The sequence below is a fragment of the Pinus tabuliformis genome, chromosome 1_2, assembly GCF_031772625.1.
Source record: "Pinus tabuliformis cultivar Carrire ecotype Pingquan chromosome 1_2, CPIR1, whole genome shotgun sequence".
Taxonomy (NCBI): Eukaryota; Viridiplantae; Streptophyta; class Pinopsida; order Pinales; family Pinaceae; genus Pinus; species Pinus tabuliformis.
The window spans coordinates 67,367,213-67,373,532 of record NC_142298.1 but is presented as its reverse complement, the minus strand read 5'-3'; positions in this window follow the sequence as shown (position 1 = coordinate 67,373,532).

Genomic DNA, 6,320 nt, shown 5'->3' with positions numbered 1-6,320 from the left:
GAAACACAACCGGTATATATGATGAATTAGCGTCAACAGTGGCAAGCTAAACCTACAGGTATGTCACAAGACGCACCCCAATTCTTTCCTTCCTCCCAGTTTAATCAACAACAGAACCTTGGGGCATCCTGGCAAGGCCAATCGTCCTACCCAAATTGGCAGAGTCCGCTATTCCCTATGACATCTTGGCCAACACAATCTTTTCCGCGAAATGGCTGGCCGAATTCTCCTTTTACTCCTGTTTGGCAAGGTAATCCCTATCAATCCCAGTGGCCTGCCTCCACCTATCAAATTCCAAACTAGTCTACAAATTGGCAGTGACCTCTGGGGATATCCAATGTACCTATGGGGACAAGCCCTTAGCCTCAACCCGCACTGTCAACTCCGTATACATTACAATAGAATTCTCAACCTCTTCTGCGCCGTAGTTACCAGCTCAACCGAACCCAAATCCTAATAACAGACCAGTCCAGTTGGTACAGATTATTGAAAACCCATAGTATGAGATTGAGCAAAAAGAATGTAATGAGCTCAGATTGAGGTCAGGGCGTGTCATCACCCCTAAGGAAAACAGGGACCAACCTTCAATTGAAAGTGTAACTCCACCTATACATATTCCACCACCTATAAATAATACTAAATCAAAGCAAGGGGAAGGGATAGATCGGCATGATGACCGTGAAAAACTTATAGTCACTTCTCCTCCATTCCTTGAAAGACTAACGATACCTAAACCAATCGCCTACCCTGATTTCGATCTTGTAGGGGAACTAAAAAAATTGTGTATTAAGATCCCTCTCCTCCAAGCCATTCAAGACATTCCCATCTATGCCAAAACAATCAAAGAACTGTGTGTAAGGAACCCTGCGAGGAAGGTAAAAACGTCACCCACTATCCATGTTGTAGGAACCTTATCCGATTTACTCTTGGGAGAGGAAACACCAATAAAGTATGAAGATCCTGGAAACCCCATAGTAACAGTTCAGATATATGGACTCTCTTTTCCAAATACACTAGTTGATCTAGGAGCCGCCATTAACATCTTAACGACATAAACTAGTCAAGCACTTGGTATTACAACCATGGAACCAACCACCACTTTATTAGAACTTGCTAACCGATCGGTGGTAGTACCAGAAGGGACTTTACAAGATATCACAGTTTCTGTTGACTCATGGGAATATCCAGTAGATTTTCTGGTTATAAACCCCAAGAGTCGGTTGGATGGACATCCTCTGATTCTGGGTCGACCTTGGCTGGCAACAGCTGATGCATATATTGGTTACTGAGAAGGCAACATGACTATTACGAAGGGGGATGCTGTAAAAAATATTGTGTTATATCCTCCTACTAGGCCAAGTTTTCCCATTGTAAAAATATGTAAGCAACCACCAACATACCTGGAAGAGAGCATCCATTCACCACTCACAGTAGTGGAGGCACTGGAATTTAAAGATCAGATTGAATAATTTTATAAATCAGCTAGCTAATGTGAGTAATGTACAGTGTCAGATGTTGAAAGTGATCCTTGATAACGAAGTCATGGAAGATTCCCTGAAGGATACAGACGACCAACATATTCAGGCGACTGTTGTTCATAACAGCAAACCCGTTGAAATCGAGCCAGGCAGAGTTCTAAACATCAATGACAATCTGGATAGTGAACAACAGTAGAAGCTTATCGAGGTCTTATAGAAAATTAACGAGGCTTTTGCTTGGGATTACCCTGATATGAAAGGGATAGACCCACAACTATGTACACACCACATCTATACAGAGAAGGATGCTCGACCCATCCGACAGCCTCAACAGAGGTTGAACCCACACCTCAAGGACATCATGAAAGAGGAATTGCATAAGCTGTTGGATGTAAACTTTATTTATCCTATCTCGAACAGTAAATGGGTCTCTCCGTTGGTGGATGTACCTAAGAAAATGGGGAAGTGGCATATCGGTGTAGACTATCGGGAGCTGAACAAGGAAACACAAAAAGATCACTTCCCCCTCCCATTCATTGATCAGGCCCTTGATACGTTGGCAAGGAAGCAATTCTTCTCCTTTTTAGATGGTTTTAGTGGCTACAATCAAATTCAAATTGCCCTTGAAGACCAGGATAAAACAACCTTCACCTATCCCTGGGGCACATTCGCATACAGGGTATTGCCATTTGGCTTGTGTAATGCCCCAACCATGTTCCAGAGAGCTATACTCAACATCTTTGTTGATCTAATAAATGAAGGAATTGAGGTATATATGGATGACTTTACTCCATATGGGGATGACTTCGATCAAGCATTGCAAATGCTAGAAAAGGTCTTAGAACGATGCATTGGTACCAAGTTATGTTAAAGAAATGTCAAGTGTCACATGATGATGGCTGAGGGCGTGATCCTGGGACATTATATCTCTACAACAGGAATACAGGTAGATCCAGCAAAAATATAGGTAACTCTTTTACTGCGTACTCCCTGCACTCAAACAGAGGTACATAGCTTCTTGGGATATGTAGGTTATTATCTTAGGTTTATTAAAAAAATTCACAGGTTGCTGCACCCTTATATGCTCTAACTGGAAATGTTGATTTTAGTTGGTTTGACAAGTGTGACACAACTTTTGCAGGTTTAAAGAAACTAATCTCAACAACACCGGTATTACGTGGACCACACTGGGAGCTACCTTTCCACATCTCCATGGACACATCAGATGTAGCTATAGGCGCTGTCCTCGACTAAGAGGAGGACAAGAAACCTTATGCTATATATTATATTAGCAAAAATTTCACTTCTGTAGAACTTAATTATACAGTGACATAAAAAGAATTCTTAACTTTTATTTATGCAATAAACAAATTTAGACACTATATAACCGGCTACCAAGTCTTTTTGTACACTGATCACTCTGCCATTCGGTATTTATCTAATAAACCTATCATAAATGGTTGAGTAACACGGTGGCTATTTCTTTTGTAGGAGTTCGACATTACCATTAAAGATCGTCTGGGGAAGGAAAACCTAGTTGCTGATTTTCTATCTTGAATCCCAAAGGTGAATGATCCACTGGTAGTAGATGACCAATTTTTGGATGAACACCTATTTGCCATGGCAGTCAAGACGCCATAGTACACAGATGTGGAAAATTATCTGGCAGTAGGGAAGCTACCTAAACGTTTGACGACAAGAGAAAGAAAACTGGTTGTTCAACGCCGTGCCCAGTTCTCTTGGATAGGTGGATATCTTTTTCATACAAGGGCCGACATGTGTATACAAATATGTATCCGCGAGGATGAGATCCATGACATTCTGAAGGCTTGCCATGACGAGCCCTGCGAGGGACATTTCACAGATCGAAGGACATGACATAAGGTATTACAAATGGGTTATTATTGGCCTACTATTTTTAAGGATGCTAAGAAATATGCCCAGGCCTACGATAGTTGCCAAAGGATGGGCCGGCCTGGTCAATCTGATGAAATGCCTCTACAACCCCAATTAGTCATAGAGTCCTTTGAGCGTTGGGCATTGGACTTCATGGGTCCATTCCTTCCTCCATCCAATCATAAGGCCGACATACTGGTAGCCACAGATTATGTGACAAAATGGGTGGAAACAGTAGATTTACCAAGAGCCACAGAGGAAGCAGTGATTAACTTCCTTTTTTGGCTATTTGTGCAGTGTGAATTACCGCGAGAAGTGATCACAGATGGGGGAAAGCAATTCACAGGGCATGAGATTACTGCCACTCTCAGAAACCATCGTATTATGCACAAGATCACTTCTCTGTATCACCCACAGGCGAACATGCAAGTCGAAAGCACCAATAAGGTTATAGAAGCAATTCTGACCAAGACAATGATCCAGGTGGATATTGGTGGCCACCGCCAATTCCACTTGGACCCCCACCATTGTTTCTTTTAGCTTTTCAGTTTCCTTAATTGTAGCACAATTTACTATTTTTAGCAGTTTTTCAGGTCCTAAACTTCCGGAGCCGTTTTGAGGCCCTAAACGACTTTTTTTTGGAAAACTGGGAGAAACATGGGTCCAAGGATCGATGTTGCTCTTCCCAAAGTTGTAGTTCTCAGATAGATCTTTCTAACGAGATACTATGCACGTCGAACGAAGATTGTATGCCAAAGTTACGACCCCGGGAAATTGATGTACCAATTTACCCAAACGGGGCCCACAGTTTGGAGTTTCATCTTCTAGGGTTAGGTTTTTAGATGTTTAGGGTTTTCCATTGTTTCTTAACAATAAATAGGCCTTCGAGCCTCATTGTAACACAGTTAAGAGGCATGTAGCCGCCACATCTCTTCTCAGAGATAAGCTACCATCGCTCTAGCTGGTTTATTTCTGTTTCTGTTTGTAAGCATATTTCAGTATTTTACATTAATGAAATGAAGTATTATTTCTGCTGCATCTTTGTGTTTATGGTTATCTCTGTAATTTGTTGCGTTCCTGTTTAAATCTGGATCAGTGGTATCAGAGCGGTCTGTTTTTTTCTCTATTTTTCTTTGCATGTCCCTAACGAGGTTGGGATATAAGGAGTTAGGGCCTGAACTGGTCGAACCTTTGCAAGACCAGCCTCGCAAATCTCGACGACCTACCATGGCAGATGAAAATAAAGACAAGGGGGTAGGAGATCCTATCAAAATATTGCTCGAAGAAGCCCTCGAGCGACAAGGAACGCGATGATGGACAACTTTGCCCAGATCCTTCAGTGACTACCCAGGGGCGACGCATCGGCTTCCAACAGCTACTTTGGAAACACCACACCATTTAAGGTATAAGTTAATTTTGAAATCCCCATATTCGAGGGTCAGATAGACGCAGATGCCGTTGATAAATGGTTAAATATGTTAGAGGTTTATTTTTCTGTTCATGATTTTTCCAGTCGGGAAAAGATTATTTTCGCTCTTCTCAAAGTAGTCCCCCATGTCAAGGACTGGTGGGAAACCTACTGCGAGTAGAAGGATGAAAGTACATGCTCACTATTTTCAGCCGCACCGACTTGGAATTCATTCTGGGATGCCATTAAGGAGCAGTACTACCCTGTCGGAAGTTATGAGGATTAATGCATAAAATGGACCACGCTGGGGCAAGGAAGGGACCAAGACGTGCCAGAGTTTACCAATTTTTTCCATACACTTCGCACAAAGTTGGGTATCAAGGATTCAGAGCAGCATTTGGTACTCAAATACTGCAGCTCCCTGCACAAGTACATCCAGGAAGAAATAGAATTCCTGAACATCTCCTCGCTCGGTACGACATATTGATATGCCATCAAGGTCAAGCAAACGTTTAAATAGAAGAAGCGAGACTTTGGATTTGCGAATCCAAAGCAATGGAAAGGTGCCCCCAAACCATAGAACAAAGGACAAAGCCAAGGCGGGATGGCCCAAGACAACTTGCCAAAGCTACAAGCAAAGAACAGTGCCACGAAGCCGAAAAAGGACACAGGAAAGTGGTGTGAGTTCCATAAGAGCTCCACTCACAACACAAGTGAGTGTCGGGCTAAGCAGTCACTGGTGGCTAAGCTAAAGGTTTCAGAATCAGATGCATGTTTCGACTCTGAGTCAGAACCCAACAAGGGGAATGACAAAGGGAAGCAGATTATCGATGCGGAGCCCAACGCCACCATTGCCACCCCGAAGATCCAGAAGGAGGAATCCAAAGATCCAGAGGAGGAGGAGCGTCTCTTCCACTCCCAGATGTGGGTAAAGGGCTCCCCACTATAGTTCATTGTCGACAGTGGGAGCCAAAAGAACCTCATTTCGGCAGAGGTCATGAAGCGGTTGGGCTTACCGACCACAACACACCCACAACTGTACACCATCGGGTGGCTTCACCAAGGACGGGATCTTTGCGTGAGCCAGCAGTCTCACCTTCCATACAACATCAAGCCCTTCATGGATGAGGTATTGTGTGACATTGCTCCCTTGAAGTTTGTGATGTATTATTAGGACAACCATACTTGTGGAAGCGACATGCTGTGTATGAATCAAGGCCCCGTGCTGTTATTGTTACTTTGGAAATAAGTTGTACAGGATACCGGAGGTAGCACCGCCTACAACCATCTCTTTGGTTACTACAAAATAATGCAGTAAGCTCATTTCCAAAACTAGGAAATTTGTTTTCCTGATGATACGCCCTTAAGGAAAGAAGAAGAAGAAGACGATGGCCATGCCCTCCAAACATTGCCCCTCCACACGACAACTACAGATGGACAAGGTCATGAAGGAGTACGAGGACATCTTCACCTCCCCCGCAGGGGTCCCTCTGCACTGTCAGGTCAAGCACTCCATCAATCTGACCCCAGGTGTGCCG